Genomic DNA, 22317 nt, shown 5'->3' on the forward strand with positions numbered 1-22317 from the left:
CCTGTGGTCTAAATATCAACCAGCCTTGACACACTCCTTTCCCAATTTTGAAGCTGCTCTGTGGCTCCACTGAGCAGCTTCTAAAAGGAGGGAGAAAGAGAGCAGGGGCAGGAAGAACCAGAAGCAAATCTCTGGAGGCAATGACTGTCTAATGGATACTTTATTGTCTATAAAGACCCTACAGGAGCTCTGCCATGTAGGTGCCTCAGAAAAATAAATGCCAGAGATATAGTTGTACATAGGATTGCGGCTGGGTAGTTATTTTACTCCTGATAAGAGAGGGAAATGAAGTCTCAGAATTCTGCTTGTGAGGCAGAGCCAGAGAAATGTTTTTTCTTTGGGGGTATTTTTCTTCAACCAGTATTAAGTCCCTGAGGCAATAACCTTCCTGAACCGTCTGATACCCATTGTGGACCAGCAGGAGCTCCTAGCAGGGCCCGTTGTATCCACCACTGGCCCCCAGCTGCAGTTACTTCCCCTAAAGCCCCTGTGAGAATAATTCATTCCACCTGAGGAAGCAGAGGCTGAGTCTCAGAGAACTTGACTTTATCAAGAAAGCTCACCTAGTTAGTGGGAGTGGGAGACCTGCATCTAGAATCCAGGTCCTCTGACATCCACTTCCTGGCTCTTTGCTTTACGCACACGGACAGGTGGATCTAATCAACCACTACACATGGAGGACTCACCACCTGCCAGCTTTGTCTACTCACCACCTGCCAGCTTTGTCCAAACACTTTGTATGTTATAACAACTCTCTTGAGCATATTGAGAAGGACTGTGATTATTCCCATTTTACAGATGAAGACACTGGATTTTACAGATGTTAGAAAACTTGCCCAAGTTCACACAGTAAATGAGCTTGATTTCAAGCATATGCTGTTAACTGTTACACTCTGTTAACTCTTGAGGGTGTGTGTGTGTGTGTGTGTGTGTGTGTGTGTGTGTGTGTGTGTGTGTGAGTCTTCTGAAAAGCCTCTAAATTGAAAACTGTTGGTGGTGAGAAGTATGGAGTAGAGAGGCAAGTATGGTGAGAGAGGCAAGATGTACTATATGAGAGGGTCCACTGCTGCCCGAGTGAGAGCTGGACCCCCACAGGATTTGCTTAAGAAAATGATCTGCTGATTCTCCAGTGGAAGAATAAATCAATACCTGCTGTCAACCAGGACATGCATTCATGGAAATGCCTTTGCGCTCCAAGTCACTGCATAAAAATATTTCCAGTGAAGAAACCTGTGAAGATTTCATAAGATGGTATCTGCGAGTCAGTTGACGTACTTAGCAGAGGGGGGCTAAGTAAGTTCAGGACATAAACGGTCTCAAATGCTTTTCTGTGAAAGGAATCTCATTTTATAATAATGCAGTAGTACACTGTGTAATGGTCATTTGGCACTGAGAAACAATACAGGATAGCAGTGTTCTCTGGAACTAGATATGGGTCCTGGTACCCCAGCCCCTTAAAGCTGAGCCAGAGAGCAGATTTAACTCAACAGCTGTGTTTGGGGTGGGGGTGGGGGGCTCTGGTTGAGGGTGGTATGAATGCAAAGAACCTACATGGGCAATCCTGCTAGCCCACAAAAATCTAAGTAGTATTCAATATTTGTGAACGGTGTGGTCGGTGGTTGTGTGGACTGTACAGCTGAGGCCAAGGGACAGGGGTTGCTCCCTTCCTCCCCATGATCTTCAATTTTGTGATTGACTTTCTTCTCTCTTTTCTGGAGAGAGGTCTGCATTCCATTTACCTATGAGGAACTCTTCACTTCTGTGGGCTTCCTATGAAGTTCTATCAGCATGAGTGATGGAGACATTTTATTTCCCCAGCCCAACCATGTGCTAAGTGGTTTATAAAATTAAAATGAACCCTTTCTTCCTAACTGAATTTTTACACATTTATGAGGTATTTTGTTTTAATTGAAAACCAGTAGGCATCATTCCAAAGTTATATAAACAGGTACTAAAGGGATGAATTATTTTATAGAAGGATCTATCTTTGAGTTGTTTTAGAGTATGTGTTCAGTTCTGTGATGAAAATTATTTGCTTGACTAAAACTTGGTATTTGTTTAGTTGTTAAATCATGTATGACTCTTTTGTAACCCCCATGGACTGTAGCCTGCCAGGCTCCTCTGTCCGTGTAATTTCCCAGGCAAGAATATTGGAGTGGTTTCCATTCCCTTCTCCAGGAGACTCTTCCTGACCCAGGGATGGAATCCATGTCTCCTGCATTGGCAGGCAGATTCTTTTATCATTGAGCTACCAGGGAACAGGGTAAAAAAATTGATATACTCTACCAAAAAAAAAAAAGGGAAGGGGAATTCCCTGGCAGTCTAGTGGTTAGGACTCTGCACTTTGACTGCTGAGGGCACAGGTTCAGTCCCTTGTTGGTGAACTATGATCCTTCAAGCCACGCCATGTGGCCAAAAATAATAAAATCTGGAATACAGGTACTTTCCATTTGTGGATGCTAACTATTTTGATGATGTCATAACTCCAACTCTGACACAGAGCTGGGTACCTAATAAGCACTCAAGAAATATTTGCTGTATGAATCTTTCTCCACGTGCCAGGCCTATTTTTCCAATGATTTATTGGACATCTGTCTTGATTTGCTGTTTTTCAGTCACTCAGTTGTGTCCGACTCTTTGCAACCCCATAGACTGCAGCACACCAGGCTTCCCTGTACCTCCTTGTGTCCCGGAGTTTGCCCAAGTTCATGTTCATTGAATTGGCAATGCCATCCAACCATCTCATCCTTTGCTGCCCTCTTCTGTCTTGATATCTTTCAGCAACTTCAAAATTTACATTCATACATGATCTCACTTCTTTCCCTTTAAATACTATGTCTCCTTCTCCATGAGCATACGTGTAGTAAGTGTCCAGGGAACTAAATGGCCCTCATTTAAATTCTGGCTGCCTCATCTAGTCATCTGTAATCTTAGCTCTTTACTACACCTCTCTTTGCCTCATTTTACTTATCTGTAAAATGGTTATAATAATAGCTCCTGCCCTAGATGGCTGTTGTGAGAATTAAACTAGCACGGATCTAGCACATAGCAACACATGGTAAATGTTAAGTGTTACTTAGTACTTCCTATTTTAGCCAACCACTTTAGGAACTGCGTTAGGAACTTGATCCTCTGCTGCTGCTGCTGCTGGGTCGCTTCAGTCATGTCCGACTCTGTGCGACCCCATAGAAGGCAGCCCACCAGGCTCCGCCGTCCCTGGGATTCTCCAAGCAAGAACATTGAGAGGGTTGCCATTTCCTTCTCCAATGCATGAGAGTGAAGTTGCTCAGTCGTGTCTGACTCTTCATGACCCCATGGACTGCAGCCTACCAGGCTCCTCGGTCCGTGGGCTTTTCCAGGCAAGAGTACTGGAGTGGGTTGCCATTGCCTTCTCCGACTTGATCCTCAAGCTCACCTTATCTTTTCAGTAGATCCAGTCTGACTTCACCTTTCCCTGTTTCAGTCTACCCTAACACTGTCATACTACAAATGCTTCTTGTTTTTGAAAGACTCCTTTCCCTTCCAACACAGCTTCTGAAGACCAAGGGGTTCTAAACTGATTATTCCCTTCCTCTATTTCTTAGCAGTCACCTTCCTTTGCACAGCAATCTAAGCCTTTGGTGAACTGCCTTCCAGCTCCAAGTCCACATTCCCAGCCCACCTCCAACCATTCCAGTCTCTCCCTGTCTCCACACTCCAGCCACACTAGGCTCCTTTCTGCTTCCAGAAAATGTCAGACTTTCATTCCTCTTGGCCTTTATTATTTGTCTCTGATTACCTTTCTGCTTTCACCAGTATCATTGAGGTATAGTTTTCTTTGGTAGTTATCCTACAGAAAGAATTGTTCCTTCAGGTATGTCATCACCTAACTCGATTTTAACACTTGTCATTTTGCTCCTCTTCACCTGCCTTTCTTCCCCTATTGGACGCAAGCTCTTTTAGGGCAGAAATAGGCAGTGAGATCTTTAACCATTTTTGTGTTAGTAGGGCCTATTACAGGATTTCTGCTCAATAAATTTTGTTTTTCATATTATAAAATTAAAATGTTCTCATCAGAAAAGAAAATCTCTATAGGAATAAATGATTTAAGATGTGAAAGTTCCCTATAATCTGCACCCAATGCTATTTCCTGCCAAGGTTTATGGACATCATTTCTGACATCTGACTTGCCAACACACTGTTTTTAAATGGAATAGAAGTAAATAATCATGATTCCCTATCAAAAACCGATTTTTTTTGGTATTAAGTACACTGGTACTATGGTAGACTTTAAAGCAAATTGTGTTTCTCTGTTTTAAAGAAAATATGGAAACATCTGCTTTTATAAAGGAGCAGTACTGTTATTCTGTAATACCTACTTTTATAGGATGCCTCTTATCATTTCTCCTCTCTGCTTGAGAAAGGGAAATATAAATGCACAGAGAAATGGGAGGGATATTAGTCTTTTGAACCTAAGGGGGAAGCACATGTTTCTACCAAACTTCCATTAGGCTTTGAAGGCAGAATGATTTTTCATTTGGAACCCAAGCAGAATTTCAAAGATGTTCAGCGCTGGTGCCCTCTCTCTTCTTCAGTCCCCGCTGAAGGCCCGTGTAAGGCCGGCAGGATCTAGGGGCACACGTTTCACAAGGGCTCTGTGTGGGGTGGGGGCCTCCTCTGGCTGGCCTGGAAGTGAGGTCGGTCTGCTCATCCTCCCCCACTGCTGGCCTGGGGTCCCCCTTTCTGATCCTCCTCCCTCCTTCTGCTGTTTCCAACGCTGAAATCATCTGGTTCTTCAGCTTGTTCCCAATTCCTTTAATTGTCTCCTTGGAAGCTTATAAAGACTCATTTTGGTGTCTGGCCCATAGCTATTTAAAGGCACGTATTTTAACCTGATAGTTTTATCTTTTCTTTTTTAATTTTCCCTTGAGTTCATCATTCTTCGAAACCACCTTGGCCAGACAGCTGGAGTCAGGGGTGCTCCTCTGGGTTTGGAGCCTCTCAAAGGGATCAGTCTGGCTGCCCAGACTCGCTGGATTAATTGAAGCCCTCCCGCCCGGGCTGTGCGCCTGGCCATGTGAGCACAACTTCTCGGGCTGGGGCAGCCGCAGGACACGCCGCTTTGAGTTGAGAAACTCCCGCTTGATCCCCTCTCCCTCCCATTCCCGGTTGCTCACTGTCCCTCCTCCCGTCCACCAGTAAAACAAAGAAACCTGAGAAATAATCTCTGAAAGAAGAGACTTCGCCAGCCTTGACTGTCACACTGGCCTCGAGCCAAGCCTGAGCCTGCCTCAAAAAATGAACCCAGGAGGGGAGCTACTGGAAGGCAGTCAAAACCCTTGAAAGTGAGGTCGTGAACACCCCCCACATCAACAAACTCACTTGCTCTGCCTTCCTTCTCTTTTAAAGGTAGAATGAAGTCTTCTAAGACAAACTCCAGAATGCTTTGTTCATATACATATATATATAAAAGGAAATTGAGAGTGTGTGTGTACATGTAATAGTGTGTGTGTGTAAACATGTTTACAATCTGGATAGAAAAAAGTATCCTGGGTGGAAGATCTCAATTGCTGAAAGTGATGTTTATCATTTTCAAGCATGTTCGAATATTTGTACTACTTCTATACATGTATTCACCAACAGTGTTATATACTGTTTAGTATGCTATGAAGTTTTATAATATCTCATATTTATGAAATATTTGATACACACAATTACAAAAAATGACGGAGCCAGAAGGTCAGTATTCTGCTTATATGCTTTTATGATAACGATAGTTTCATGAACAGGTGATTTTAATGCATTCTCACTTGAAATGCAGCAGATGTCAACTATGAGGGAATGAAGGTGCTAATTTATAGTTTTTAAAAAACTTGTGCACAGAAAGTTAAGAATGTAAGGGCAAGCTTAGCAATAAAAGGAGAAGTGAAAACACGCAAAATGGGGGGTTGGGGGGCCCTCTCATCTGTAACTGAGGTGGTCTGCAAGAAACCACGGAAGCTTCTGCTAATTTGAAATTCCACCAGCAGAGAAAGAAAACTCTGCTGGGTTATTGAAGAAAGATCTTGGCACCTTATGCATGGGAAATAAAACTTTTCATTTTGCAATTGGCTTGTAGGTTGGTTACAACGCCCTCCCTCCCATCTTTCAAAGACTGAGGAGCCCACTGGAGCTAGAGATGTGGTTTGCATACGCTGCCTAGTTGACAGCAGCAGATCGACAGTGAAAGGCTAATTAACTAAATGAAGGCAGCAAAGAAGTGAGGTTTTGGCAAATGACAAAGCCATTCATTGAGCGATGTTTACTTCTACTTGAGCTTAAGGTCTGTTTTTAATTAGCCTCAGGATGTTTTTCTTGCAGCCAGTTAGGAGGAGGTTCTTTCCCTTGTCAGGTGTTGCATCCTAGAGTCGGATGTGGTGAGGGGAGGAAAACCCCAACACATTCAGTGTGAGCCAGAGTCACCAGCCGTCTCTTCCAATGTCCCTTCCCCTTCCTGTGCTAGAGCCTTAGAGGTTGGGACCCTCCTATGGGAGATCTGACATCTCCTGTTGGATGAACTGCAGTTAGTCGTTAACTTGGGGGATAATTCTGAACACATACAGGTCCATCTTGCTGGAGCCTGAGCTTTCAGTTGGATTTCCTTGCCTCCAGCTGATCTGTAAGCAGCATTCACCAACCCAGTGAATCGAGTCAGATGCCATTCCTTTTTCGCTACTTATTTGTCTTTTTTTAATTTGGCCTTATTTAATAATTTTATTTATTTATTTTGGCTGTTCTGGATCTTCGTTGCTGGCGAGCTTTTCTCTAGTTGCAGAGTCAGGGCTACTACTGTAGACAGTGTGCGAGCTTCTCTTGTTGTGGCTCCTGGGCTCTAGAGCACAAGCTCAATAGTTGTGGTGCACGGGCTTAGTTGCTGCATGACAAGTGGGATCCTTCAGGACCAGGGGTGGAACCTGTGTCTCCTGCAATGGCAAGTAGATTCTTTACCACTGAGCCACCAGGGAAGCCCATTTCTAAGTGGGTTTTTTTTTTCCCACTCTATTTCTTGAGACTTTGTAGGCTTGTGCACCTTACCAGACTCCTTTTACCTAGGTAGCCAGAGTTCATGTGTCTGTTTATGAACAGGAACACTGAGGCAAAGTAGTATTTTAGCCAAGCTCATGTGGAAATTGTGGAAAAGACAAAGAGTGTCAAATCTCCTGGAGCTTGGCTGAGAACTGGGCCAGAACTACTGAGCTGGGATGCTAATTTAGTACTAGAATGGGGGATGGTGGATAGGATACTCAGGGCAGAAGAGGTGTTTGGTGAACAAGGTTGTTGGTGGTGGTTTACTCACTAAGTCATGTCTGACTCTTGTGACCTCCTGGACTGAAGCCTGCCCGGCTCCTCCGTCCATGGGATTTCCCAGGCAAGAAATAGAGTGGGTTGCCTTTTCCTTCTCCAGTGGATTTTCCCGACTCAAGGATCAAACCTGCAGTCTCCTGCATTGCAGGCAAATTCTTTTACCACTGAGCCCCTAGGGAACAAGGCTGGGAGGTCATTAAAATTTAGAGAAAAATGTCAAGGAGAATGAAGGGGTAAGCTTTAAGAGTAGGTGCAACTAATTTGATTTAGAAGGGACCAGGTATTTGTCGAAATAGACAATAAATACGGTGACCGTGTTTTTTAGAAGTCATGATGGTATGACTTACCTCTGCTCTTTCTGTCCCTTCAACCCGTTCAGTGCAGGCTAGTAAAATTTCAAGGCCTGGCTTGGCCCCCTAAACTCCTCTACCTCCTGTCCACCTATGCCTGTGTGGAGTTTAGTGGCTCATGGACCCCTGTGATCATTTTATGTGTCAGTTCAACTGGGCTAAGGGATGCCCAGATAGTAAAACATAATTGCTAGATATATGTGTGATAGTGTTTTGTTTTTGTGTGTGTGTGTGTGATAGTGTTTTATTTGAATAGGTAAACTGAGTAAGGAGGATTGCCTTCACCAGTGTGGGTGGGTGGTATCCTATCTGCCTGATAGAATGCAAAGACAGAGAAAGGGTGAATTTGCTCTCTGCTTGAGCTAGGACATCCATTTTCTCTTGCCTTTGGACACTGGTGCTCCTCTTCTTGGACTTTCAGACTTGGTCTGGATCTTGCACTACTGGCTTCCACATTTCTTGGGCCCTCGGACTCTGACTAGAACTTACACACCACCAGTTGCTCTGGTTCTTAGGCCTTCAGATTTGGACTTGAACCACACCACCGGCTTTCCCAGGCCTTCAGCTTGCAGATAGCAGAAGATGTGACTTCTGAGCCTCTCTGATGGCATTAACTAGTCCTCATAAAAAAAAAAAAAAAAATCTTCCCTATGTCTGTATATCCTGTTGGCTCTGTTTCTTTGAAGAATCCTCATTAATATATCCACTGAGCACAGTAGTATATCCTTTTCCAGCAGAGGTGGCAATTTTCTGCCTTTATTCTCACTTGGGGTAGTAAGCTCCTTAAAGGACAGAAACCACATGATTATCTTTATTCCTTGACCAATCAATAGTGCCAGGCACTGTGATGGATGCTTAACATACATTATTTCAATGATTCCTCATGACAACCCAATGAAGCAGTATTTTTGTAATCCATATTGTAAGGGAGCTGGGCTTGAAGGGATTAAAGTAACTTGCTCAAGGTCACACAACTAGTAGGTGGTGGAGTCAGGATTCGCTCTTGATCATCACGTTACCCATTGCCCTAGCGGTCAAAATATTTGCTGAATTGAATTGGCAACTTATTTTATTACTTGTAGTAGGTGCTTAATTATTTGATTTCAAAACTCATTCAAGCTGAAAAGCCGTTTGTTGTTGTTGTTCAGCCCTAAATTGTGTCCAACGCTTTGCGACCTCATGGACAGCAGCATGCCAGGCTTCTGTCCTTCACCATCTCCTGGAGTTTGCTCAAATTCATGTCCATTGAGTTGGTGATGCTATCCAACCATCTCATCCTTTGTTGCCCCCTTCCCTTCCTGCCTGAAAAGCCATGTATTTGTCTGAACAGTCACTCTCATAGATACTAACATGAATAGGGGCAAAAAAAAAACAACCAACAAAACCCAGCATTATTACCCGGTGAGCGAAATGGTTATGTGTCCTTGCAGGTGGTGGGGGGGGTTCTAAAGGGATATGGTTTTTATTAGCTAAGGTATCTGCACTTTATCATTTCATTTATATTTTCTTCATTACTGTAACAAAGTTGAAGGAAGAGTCCCTTTTCTGGGAGAAGGGTGGATCTGAAGGGAGGAGAGGAAGGAGGGAAAAGAAGCTTCACTTTTTATGAAGACTCGTGAATGTACCTGGATGTGGCAGAGAGGCCGTTCATGCAATGGTCTTTCAGGGACAAAGGCTCTACATCTGGTTACATGAGACCCTCAGAGATGCAGAAGAGGCTGGAGAAGTGTTATCACCTCAATTGACAGATCTCCATCTGAACTCTGGGTAATGCCTCTTCCTGGGAACCCCCACCCCCACCCCCACCCCCTCACCATCTCATCTGCTTGCACCAAAATGCAGAACCACAATGGCCCTAGGGACAGTCCAAGCCCCTGAACAAGGTCATTTCAGCCCCTAGTCAATTTAAACTCTTGTAATCTGCAAAAGAAAGAAACCTGGATATCTTAAAGTTCGAAAAAAATTCTACGCCCATTAAATCACCCAAGTTAAAAAGGAAGCTGATCAGTTTGACTCTGAACCACCTTGCCTTTACCACCCCCACTCACTTACTTCTTACTCTGGACTTTTAAGCAGAAAGATACCCTGAGTCAGATTCCAAGGGGTGGTGGTTAGGAATGAGACTGTGAAATTAAGAAAGGAGTCTTAGCTTTCATGATTTTCCAAGTTCATTTACCTCTCTCCTCAAACACTGAGCACTTTGCCTGGGGGTGAGCTTGCTTGGGCTCCCTCTGTGTGCAGCCCTGCAGCCCTGAGTTACAACGATAGGGCTTAAATTCTCATAGAAGGCTGGCTGGCTCCACACAAGACAGAAGACAAGTCTATGAGGTAAGTGAGTAACTACTTCATGGCACCTCAGGCCAGGCAAGGTGTCTGCTCTGTTCCTTGCCTTCCATGCTCCCCTTGGAAAGGACAGTGCCTCACCTACCTACCAGCCCAGATATAGGTGTTGAGGAACAGTGAGGGCAGGTGGGGAACAGAATAAGCCCTCAGCTCTTGTGGGATATTTAGCCCCAGTCTCTCTCTTTGAGCTTCATTGGCTGCTACATTGAGCAGAGAGTGATCATTCCTAATCCAGGTATAAGCAGTAGAAACATTGATATGATACTTTTTCCCAGCTCAGCTGAGGTCAATCAACTCAACAACAGAAAGCAGGAAGCAGAAGAACTCACAGCATTTTCCTACTATTGATCTTCCTTTAAGGTGATAATAAAAGCTGCTAGTATTGAGACCTACTAAGTGTTGAGCACGGGCTAGGTTTCTGAATCCAGGAAAGCCTCCATTCTACACACAGTTCAGATAAGTGAGGCTCAGGTGATTTTGCCCAGGGCTCATGGTGGAGCCCAGTCTCTTTGTTTCACAGTTGAAGGCCTTTCCCTCCCATGTGCTGGCTTTCCAAGCCTCCTTCTACCAGTACTGCTCTTAGATCTGGGCACCAGGAGTCCCTACCTTAGGCTCCAGGCTTTAGAGGGCCCCTCCCGGGAGGCAAGGAGTCTGGGGAACTGGATAGTTCTGCCTACCCGGGGACCACTTGCTGCCCCCCTGCCCCCCTTACATTTTAGACTGTGCACTGGATACCTAGTCTCCTGGAACTCCCTCACCAAGGGGTCCTAGCTGGAGTTGCCAGAGGAAGCAAATAATACAGGCTGCCAAGTTAAATTTGAATTTTAGATACAGCAAATTTTAGTATAATTATGTCCCATGAAATATTTAGAACATGCTTAATGCTAAAAAGTTATTATTTATCTAAATTCCAGTTCGACTGCATCTTGTATGTTTTCTGGCAACCCTAGCCCCAGCCCACTTCCAGGATTTGGCTGTTTGGGTGGCGCTTGCCCAGAGCTTGGACGTGCACAACTGAGTGTCCAAAGGCAGGCAGGCAAGGGCCCTCTCAGAGCTGGAAGGAGCCTGAGGAGGGAAAAAGGAGGCCAAGTGAGGCCCTTCATTTGTATCCTTGTTAGGGATGTGCTGGTTCCCCAGACCACACCTAAAGCATAGACTGCTTTATTGTCTAACTAGCTTAGTTCTCATTTGTGATTTCCATAGTCATGAGTTTCCAGAACATGACCCCTTTCATCAACCTCACCTCCAGCTGGATCTGGGGTGAGGGGCTGGAACAAGGTACTCAGAAGTCCAGTCTAAGGGATGTTTCCATGTGGATATAGATGACTTAAGGGGGCTCTCAGTCTGTAAAAAGAACAAGCTGCTGGGTGTGTGGGTCTGTGTTTTCAACTTGTCTGTGTAAAGGGTGCCTGGCCATGAATGAGATGCTACACTTCTTGAGTTCGTTTTTTTCCCCCATTCATAACATATGAGAAATATCCCAGCCTCCTGGAGTGAGTGTGAGGGTGAAGTGAATTAACATATGAAAGTATCCAAGCACTTGACAGGTGTCGAACCTCATAAATGCACTTGGGTCTGCATAGTCAGGAGCAGGCCTCTTTTTTTAAGGCTCAGCTGGACCTCCCACACTTCCATTTCCAGCCTGGGGCCCTTGGATCTTCCATGAGGCCGAGATGGCTCCTGAGTCATGGAGCAGCGAGGTCACCTTTATCCAGGCCTTCTGAAGTACTTTGATCAATGAACCTTAGGAGCATGGCCTTCCAGAACCATCTAACCATGTCTGCAACTCAAAATTACACTACACCATGGGACCTATGAGATGACTTCTGTCTGGGGGACAAGGAGGACCCTCCACACCAAGACAGGGCTAAGTCACTCATCAGAACAAAGGTCTGGATTATTCCCCAGAACTATGTGAAGACTACTAAGATCAAGTCTTACTAAGAATTATTGAATAAAAGCCCGACTTCTTTTCAGCACCAGGTGAATAAAGAGAAAAGCAAATCATTCCCAACACAAGGGTATCTCTGGTCTTCACTAGTTGATGTTCTCACATCTTCCTAATTCATCCCTCCCTCTTCTTCCCCTCCTCCCAACAAATTAGCTTCTACTTATCAGCTAGAAATCCTCAGGAAAACCTTCAAGAGGAAGATGGTATATTGTGAAGCAGGAAACAAGGACTCTGATGTCAGAAAGACTTGGGTCCCAGCTCTGCCACCTCCCCAACACCACAGGGAAGGTACTGAAATTTTTGCATCTCAGTTTCTCTTATAAAAGTGGTAATACTACTTACTTTCACTTAGCACAGTGCCTGGCACCTAGAAGGTGCTTGTTAAATGGGCGCCATCATTATTGTTGAAGATAATGCCCAATATATATAAGATTATACTTTATGCTCAATAAAGCATAAATACATGAATGAATGAATGAAACACTTCCTGAAAGGTCGCCTTTTCAAATTTTTCAGGATCACAAAAGCAGCAGTCAGCCAAAGGCATAACTTGGGGGTTCCCTCCAACCCTGAGTCCCCAGATTGGAGGGCTCCTTTGAGCCTCTGGCTTTTGTGATTCAGTCTCCAGCTTTGCCTGACAATGTGAGGCACACCTCGCTCTGCTGGCTCACTGTGGTTGTCTGTCCCCACCTCCTCTATCCTTCATTGATCTGGCTCACGTTTCCCCATAACCATCCTTGATTACCTGCAGGACTAAACAAGCAGGCAGCCATCATTAAGAAATCGCAGGCGCATACCTTTCAGATAGCATAATCGCCCCACTGGCTGGTACCAGTGCCCCAACAAGCTTCCTGCTGTGACCCACTATGCAAACAGTTCCACCCACCGGAGGTGAAAACAATTCTACTTTTCAGGGCTGGAGAAGACTGATTTTATGCAGCAGAATCCTTTCAATTATTCAGGATGCTGCTGTCTTTTTTTAGTTCAATTATTCAGGGGTTTCTGAGTACACGATTGTAAATTCAGCATTTGCTGGCCGGAAAGCCCAGACTTGATTGGTTGAGATTCAAGTTGGCTCTGTGTTTCTCAAACGTGACAGTGAATCTGGACAAGAGAAGTGGCCATCCTTTTGGCAGAGAAATAAGTGCAGAGAAAAATTTATCTTTGAAAATTTGATTCACAACCTGTAGTTTATGCAGAGTGCTTACTTTCAGGACCCTTTCCCTTTCAACACACTGTCAGAAAGATTTTTGGAAATCAATAAACAGCCATCCATGTATAATGAGGACACTTATTTCAGATACATTCTCCTCTCTGTCTCCTACTAAAATAGTATCTATGTATCCTCTCTTGAATATTTAAATTGAGGGCAAGCTACCTCTTGGCTACCAAGATGCCACATTTCCTGGTTTCAGATGAGGAAGTAACCTGAAGATGAGGTGGCAGGGTTTCCATGTTATCTTTCAGAGAAATGACTTATGTAGCACAGAGAAGCATGTGGTTTACTCTCAGGAAGCACATCATGACTGCTGGTGGTAAGATATTTAACACTTACCACCTATCTCTGTTGCTGTGCTGAGTTTTAGTGAGAACTTCTGGAAAACGATAATTCCTCCTCTTGGCTCATTTATTCACTCAAACCTTCATTGAGCATCTCATATGTGAATTTGGGTTGGACAGTGGGGATACAGCAATAGACAGATCCCAGACCCTGCCCTTGGGAAGCCTATAGCGAATGCAAGTGACCAATATTAAAGAAAAATCATGAAAAATCCAAGTTTATCCACTGTGATTAATATTTTATTGCAAAAATAGTTTTTGAAAAGGGAAGAAAAAGAGCATAAGATAAGGAAATTAAGATGGTAAACTGTTGCAGGAAGATGTTGACAAAGTCATGAATTGAGTAGCACAATTTTTTTTGTTATCTCTAGATCCTTGCCCAAGGCCTGACATTTGCAGTCTATTGTGTGAATGAAATTTCTTTTATGAGGCCCTTTTTACTCAAGGGCCTCCAATTTTAACAAGTAAAAACTTGTACATCGTGTTTATGGAGTGTCTAACATGGGCCAGACACTATTTTAGTTCTTTATGTCTATTAGTCTGTTCATCCTTCCCCTAAAGTCTGAGGTGGGTATGAGCACTGTGCCTTCATTACTTAAATAAGAATTTAAAAAAAAATCAATGCACAAAGAAACTAAGGCAATTCATCAAGATCACATAATACACAAGTTACTGAGTGGCAGAGTCTGGATTTGAACCTTGGTCAGACTTAAGAATCTCAATCCCTAACCACTGTGATACACTACTTCTAGTCAAGTTAACAAGCTTTGCACAGACTCAAGGCACATGAAGAGCTATGGCGATGTAAAAGAAATAAATGTCAATAGCATGTCTTCCTCCAGGGATTGGTGGGGGTTACAAAAGAGCAAGGAGAGAAATAACATAGCTTATAACAACTTGCCCCTTATCACCTGCCTCCAAGTTCTTCAGGTTTGCTAAATTCCTTTCTTTGGCCTAAAGCAGGCATCTTCTTCCATGACTCCATGGAAATCTGCATTCTCAGAGATGACTGGCTCTGGCTGGTGGCCTTGGGGCCTTCTGGAAGAATCCACATGCTACAGGCACTACAGTGCTTCATCCTGCATGGAGTGCTAGCAGCTGTCCCTTCCCCAGAGTGAGCAGCCTCAGCCTCACTATCGTTTCTCCTTCCTCTGAAGGAGGTCTCTCTTCTGTGTGCTTCCAGCTACACGTGGGGTTGGGGGGTAAACAATAGTTTAGGGCCTGGGTGCCACACTGGATTGAATCCATCTTAGAGCCATCACAATCTGCTTGTAGTCTAGGCTTCAATCCCTTCCTGGATCAGGGAGGATGAGGTTCTCCTTCCCTCTCAGGGCTATAGTAGGGAGCATCTGAGGAAATCATCACTCCTGGTGCCCATCCTCCCGCAAACCAGTTTATCCCTTCCACTTGAACTCCCTGGTGCTTGCTAGGTCCCTTTAACCGTGTCTGACTCTTTGCGACCCTGTGGACTGTAGCCTGCCAGGCTACTCTGTCCATGGAATCCTCTAGGCAAGAATACTGAAGTGGGTTGCCATACCCTCCTCCAGGGGATCTTTCTGACCCAGAGATTGAACCTGAGTCTTTTATGTCTCCTGCGTTGGCAGGTGGTTTCTTTACCACTTGCGCACCTGGGAAGATTGAGTTATTTTGTCCTCTTTGTTCTCCACACTAATGTTTTCCCTCTTTTTTTCTTTTAATTTGATTGTGTACTCCCGTAATTGGGAATTCATACTCCACCATCAATTTTCCTGCTCTGGATGCCTATGTACATGAAACTGAGTAAACTGTATGCACAGCTGATGCGTCTGTGACCCTCCTACCAGAGCCGGTGCTCTGTACCTGAGAGCAAGAGCTGGAGAAAAGCTAGTGTCTTGCAGAAGAGAAGAAAAAGAAATCTGAGGCCTTTGACTTCAAGCCATAAGGTCTGATCTTTGGAAAACACAGTTCAGCATATCTTCAAGTTGTGGAGACATTAGGTCAAAGCAGTTGCAACTTCCATTTGTTCAAGACCTGTGACTAAAAGAATTTGTGCATAATGTTTGAAAATTTGTGAACTTAGAATATGCAAGTGAAGGATTTTGCCATGTCAACGCTTCTTGCATTTCTTTGTGCTACAAGAGGTGAAGATGTGGGGGGAAATGATAACCTGACAAGACTGACTTCCTCGGGCCCTTTGATTTCGTAAAGGGAATGTGCATGCGTGCTTAGTCATGTCCTACTCTTTGTGACTGTAGTCTGCCAGGCTCCTCTGTCCATGGGATTTTTCATGCAAGAACACTGGCGTGGGTTGCCATGCCCTCCTCCAGGAGAATTTTCTGACCCAGGGATTGAACTCATGTCTCCTGCATTGACAGGCAGATTCTTTACTGCTTGAGCTATTGGGGAAGCCCATTTGTAGAGGGAAGTGAAGGTCCCATTTGGACAAAAATGAGGGTCTAGACTTGAATTCCAAATAGCTAAAACGGCACAGTTTGTTTTCATGGTAGATGGAGTGTAATTTTTTGAGACTAGTTTTAGGAAAAAACACACACTGCATACCACACAATCCCCCGAGTGGTAGTATTAGTTAGTTGTTGGGCCGCGAGTATGAGACATGGTTGAAGCAGTTATCCCAATAGAGACGTGGGAAAACTTCAGGCAATCACATTAAGAGATCAAGTCTTTGGGCCTGAGCTCAGGTGATTGAACATAATTGGCTGCCTAGATAGTTCTGGAATGCCCTAAGGTTATGCTGATGGCTGTGCTTGGAAGGGTGTGCTGCTAAGTCACTTCAGTCGTGTCCGACTCTGTGCGACCCCATAGACGGCAGCCCACCAGGCTCCACCGTCCCTGGGATTCTCCAGGCAAGAATACTGGAGTGGGTTGCCATTTCCTTCTCCAGTGCATGAAAGGGAAAAGTGAAAGTGAAGTCGCTCAGTCGTATCCGACTCTTAGCGACCCCATGGACTGTAGCCTACCAGGCTCCTCCGTCCATGGGATTTTCCAGGCAAGAGTACTGGAGTGAGATGCCATTGCCTTCTCCTGGAAGGGTGTAGCAGACACTATTTTTGTTACAGTGCATTACAGAAACATAGTTGACTTCTGCAGCAGTCATCTTTAATTCATTCTGCTAAGGCTATTTCTTTGAAACGTGTAAGCTTGCAAAAGATTATGTATTAGTTCACAAGACCTTCAACTCAAGGGGCTGAGCTGTCATTAAATATTTTCATGGCTGGATGGTTATTAAAACACCAGAAAGATGATGAAAATAGGTATGGACCACTTTGCCAGGTTACTACAGCATCACAAGCCTGAAGAAAAGTGAGGTTACACACCATCACATACCAGAGAAACCATAAACAAACCAAAGATTTTCATTGGCAAAGTGCAGCTAAAATATTTAATTGACTCCTGCAGCAGAGCCAACATAACATATTTATATTTTAAAGCAATTGACTGTGTCATAGCATATATGAAAATCTGACCATTTGCAAAGAGGCAACATTTCAAGCCATTCAGAACCAACTAGAGTCAAATAGTCTAAAAGGGACTCACTTTCTCACAATGCTAAGATGAAGTTACTGTGGATGTTGGATTTATAGAATGAACAATAAAATTCATCGATTAGAAAAGATTTGGGAAATTTGCTTCTGATACAAGAACAAGAAAGACCACTATTCAAGTAGGGCCTCCCTCACACCCCCTACTCCTGTTAACTCAAACTTAGAACAAATACTCTAGTCTTAAATTATTTCCCTGATGTTAGTCAGATCCCACCTCCCTGGCTAGATATACGTATTTGCAGACGGTCAGGTTTCCCCATAGGGGCTGTAAGACACACACATGGTTGATAGAGATTACAAAAATTGCACAGGTCCATGAAATATATAAACATGTATCTGTAATGTATTTAAAATAAAGACAGATGGAAGAATGTGCCCACAAAATGACGAGACAGGAGTATGTATATGTATTGGTCCAAGTCTTCATCAGCATTGCTGCAGCTCCACTCCAGGTATATATTATGGCCTAGAGAGTATGTGCACACGTACACCCAAGGGAATCTCAAAGAAAGGAAATTGCAGTAGGCACACAATTCATCTCTAGCTGCCCACCTGCCAAAAGTTGGCAGACTCCTCCAGGTCACAACCCACATGTTGTGAACCACGCTTCTACTTCCCTGGGTAGCATGTGGTTTTGAAGGCAAAGGCTGTGAGTTTATATTCCCGGATGCCATATGTATGCAGTTAGCGGACAACTATGGTCTCTTTATATGTACATGGCCACAAATCATTCCAGATTGATGCCTGGCTGATGGACTCAATCTCCTGCAAATTTCCCATATGTTTCACCAGACTCCAAAATGAGCTGGAAGAAAATATGCAATTATTGGGAACTTCTACACAGAAAAATGGGAAGCCTCTACTCCTGTGGAACTGCGGCATGAGAAGCTACAATTGGTAAGGGAGGGAACATCAGCTTTTCCTTGATTTCCTTAGGCATTCAAAAAGCAAAATCAAAAAAGGAAGTCACCTGCAGTCAAAAATATAATTGACTACAGGGGCTTTCTCCCAAGCGGTTCCGATTCACCCTTAGGAACTGTAAGGAAATGAACCATCCTCATGTTAAACCACGGAGTTTTCACTCAAACTGTGGGATTCAGTTTCTTTTGCTCTCTCACTTGACTTTTTCCTTCCAACTCGCCTTCCCTCCTTCCTACGTATTTTTCTTAGTTCACAAAAGACTTGAGTAAACAAGAACCACAATTAAACAATAACCTCAGCCCCATGGCAATTGAGAGCACCAGCTGATTGTAAAGACCAGGAGTTTATTATTATTGAGCCTCCGTATAACCCAGTTCTCCTGTGTATCCTTAGAATAAAGAACAAGAGAAACTTAAGTTACATAACATCAAAGAGTGGGAAACACATTGCTTCCTCATTTATCGGGGGTGTATAAGAGAAGGTGAGTGGGCAAGTGAATGAGGATTAGGGCCTTTATCTTGCTCATTAAATATTTCAAATAAAGAGAGAAGTATAGAAAAGAGAAGTATAAAAAATATCAGAATCACCAGTGCCCCCACCCACCTCCAGTAAAGACTGAAATTTCCCACATTTCCTCAACCTTAGTCCTTCCTGGAGTAAGGCGAACGTGAGCAAGGGGTTTGTTATTTTCACACACATTTTATCTGTGCTCTTACTGTTAGAAGATTGCACTCGAGTTTTCACAACAGACCCTATGTCCCTATCTCCTTGTGCACATTTACAAAATTCTGGAGCAGAAGCGCTCAAATCTTTAAAACCCTAATTTACACTTCTCACCTACGTGTGTGTGTGCTCAGTCGCTTTTGCTACCTTATAGACTACAGCCCGCCAGGCTCCTCTGTCCGTGGAATTTTCCGGGCAAGAATACTGGAGTGGATTGCCATGCCCCCCTCCAGGGGATCTTCTCAATCCAGGAATTCAACCCACGTCTCCTGTGTTTCCTGCATTGCAGGGGGATTCTTTACCCACTGAGCACTCAGACCTCAACTACACACACCCTTAAAAGCATTTACCACCCCCCACCCCCCACCCCCCGTTTTAGGCCTTAGGTCAGGTTCCCCGAACAGCAGAGCTTGAGACAGTATTGCTGGCGTGAGAAAGACAAGAGAGGGGACGAAGAAGCTTAGGAAAGATGCGGTTTCTGCTAAAAAACTAGTCTCCGTTTATCCAACGTAAAAACCTGAGCTACAAATGGCACCGCAAGTTTGCTTAACCGTGCCAGGGGCGAGTCTGGCTTTTATACCCCTCATGCGTCAGCCATTGGCTGCTGGCCACCTGGGGGGCGTGGGGATGGGGCGGGGCAACTGCCCAGACTTCTCCAGGTGAAGAGGCTCATCTCTGTTTACCGGCAAGTCGCGGTAAAAGTGCAGGCTTGAGCAGTTAGCAGCTAATAGAGCAGGTGGGGTGAGTGTGCTCACCCAGTAAAGGGGATCTGGGCAGGCCACCGCTAGCACTGATTGCATCTTCCAACCTGTGATACATTCTGATGTTTCCCCTCTCCCTTCCCCTCCCCCCACCTTGCCTCTTACCTTTCCCTTTCTTCCCCCTCCACCCTTCCCCTTCCTTCTGTTCATTCCCACTAAACTGATTTCGTTAATTTAGTGAATTAGTGGGGACAAGATAGATTATTCAATAAATGGTGCTGGAATAATTGGCTGCTTATGTAGAAAATAAAGCAAAATTATATCCCTCATCTACACACACATATTCATGGACGAGGCAAAGTCTAAATGTGTTGAGTCTGTCCTCTCCTCTCTTCCCCCTCCCCCTCCATTCTGTTCATTGCCTACTAAAATTGATCTCATTATCTGTTAATGGGTCAAAACCTCAAGTTTTAGAAACACCGTTCTGGGATTTGCCTAGAAGAGGAATTGCCAAGGGTATGTATAGCATCTACATTGGAAGATATTACCTGGCTTTGCAAAGCAGTTTTTACTGATTTATTTTTCTACCAGCTATGGTTTTATCACCCGCCATGAATGGGGATACTTATTATTGTTTTCAGACTTTAATTTTTATTAAATTTATGGTTGAGAAGTGGTTATATCGTTAGTGTTGTAAACTGAATTGCTCTGATTACAACTCAAATTGAGCAGCTCCTCAGGTTTGTGAATCTGTATTGTTTCCCTTTTGTAACTTGACCATTCATAATGCATTGCCTTTTGTTCTTCTTGGTGACTTCTAGGAATATAATCAAACAGGACCCTATGGGGCCTTCTGGTCCACAGACCACCCCCTCCCCACTCCTATGTCCTCCCCGTGCCTCTTGTTTGTAGAAAAACTTTAGCTTCCTAGGTCTTTCCTGAGTTCTGAAGCACAGATTTAATCCCAAAAGTGAGAAAATGCAGAAACAAAGGAAAACAGTCAAGCAAGACAAATATTAGTAGTTAAGCCATTAAACAAAATCAAGGACCTTTAGTTCCTCCCTAAGGGGTAGAGATAATATTCTGAGCCACATCCTTGAGTTATTTTACAGCTACTGAAATCCCCACAAGGTAGAAGAAGTTAACTGTATGCTTGCCACAAGGCCCAGGCCAGGTGGATCCAGGTTGATGATGCCAACTCCACATTGTCTCGCTCCTTGGTTGGCCTTGCAATAAACTTGCACTTTCCTTCACCACAGCCTGGTGTCAGTAGATCGGCTGTACTGAGCAGGTGAGCAGACTGGTTCCATAACAGGAGTTCTTTATGTATTTTGGGAATATATATATATATATATATATATATATATATATATATATGTTTTTTCCTTTTGTTTTGGGTTAATTTTGATCATACCTTCTCCCTGTATATGACTTGACTTTTTACTTTGTGGTGTCTCTTCATGTGCAAAAGTTAAAAGTTTTTATAAAGTCAAATTTATCTATATTTCCCTTTAGGTTTTGTGGTTTTTAGGGGTACAGTTATGAAATTCTTCTCTAGCATGGAAATATAAAAACAGTCTATTTTCTTCTAAATAAATTTTAAACTTTTATTTTTCACACTTGGATCTTTATCCACCCATAGTTTTTTTTTTTCTTTTAGGATGTAGCTTAGGGATATAATTTTATTTTGTACATAAATAGCCAATTATCACAGCACCATTTATTAAATAATCCATCTTATCCCGCTAATTTGTAATGTGTCCATTTTCCCCCTATACACAGATCTGTTTTTAGTTCTTGCTATCCTATCCCATTGAACTATTTGTCTATTCACTTGCACAAATATCATGATCACTTATGTGCTATAGCTTTATGATAAATCATGGTATTTGATAGGGTCCAACTACTCATTTTGTTTTTCAAAATTTTCCAGGTGATTTTTGTCCTTTTTTCTTCCACATAAATTTTATGATTAACTTTATTAAATTTCTTGGAAGTTTCTGTTAGATTTTGTTTGGAATTGAATTGACACATCAATTTTAGAAGACTTGATATCTCTAGCTATTGAAACTTTCCTTCAGTGAACATGGTATATCCCTGAATTTATTCAGGTCTGCTTCTGTGTCCTTCAATGCTATTTTAAAGTCTTCTGCATAAAATTATAGCATATCTTTTCTTAGATGTATCATAAGATTAAAAAAACACATTTAATTGATATTTTGAGTGGTAACTTTTATTCTATTACATTTCTCTTTGGTTATTACTAGTTCATGGGAACGTGACAGATGTTTGTATAAACTCTTCCTGAGCTCTCTTACCGATTCTAACTTTGTAGACTCTTATTTTCTTTAGGCAATCACATCACCTATAAATAAAAAGAGGTTTGAGGTTTCCTTCTCAAGTTTGATGCTTCTTATTTTCATTTTTTATTAGGTAAGTTAAAATACTTAACATTGCTTGTGTTCTGACCTATTTGGGTTTACTTCTACCTTTTTTATTTTAGGTTTTCTGATTGCCTTCTTCATTCTTGCTTATTTTCTTTTACTTCCTTTCTTCTAGTAGACTAATAAGATACCTACATTCTCCCATCCAAGTACTAACCAGGCCCAACCCTCCTTAGCTTCTGCGATTAGAGGAGACTTGGTGTGTTCACCTGGGTATGGCCATAGACAGATACCCACATTCTTTTCTTCTTTCTTCTGTTTTATAAACTAGATTGTTTTCCTGCCATTTTATTTATTACTCTTAAATGTTTACCAGAATATTTAACCATACATTTTTCTACCAACCTTTAGCTATGTAATAATTCTATCTTCCTGACAAACATTACAAGATCCATTAGCCTGCTTCTACTACCAAGGAACAGTGTCTCCACCCCATCTTTTTACTGAGTTCAAAGCTTC

This window comes from Giraffa tippelskirchi, chromosome 1, assembly GCF_054371585.1.
Source record: "Giraffa tippelskirchi isolate mGirTip1 chromosome 1, T2T-mGirTip1v1.2.pri, whole genome shotgun sequence".
Taxonomy (NCBI): domain Eukaryota; kingdom Metazoa; phylum Chordata; class Mammalia; order Artiodactyla; family Giraffidae; genus Giraffa; species Giraffa tippelskirchi.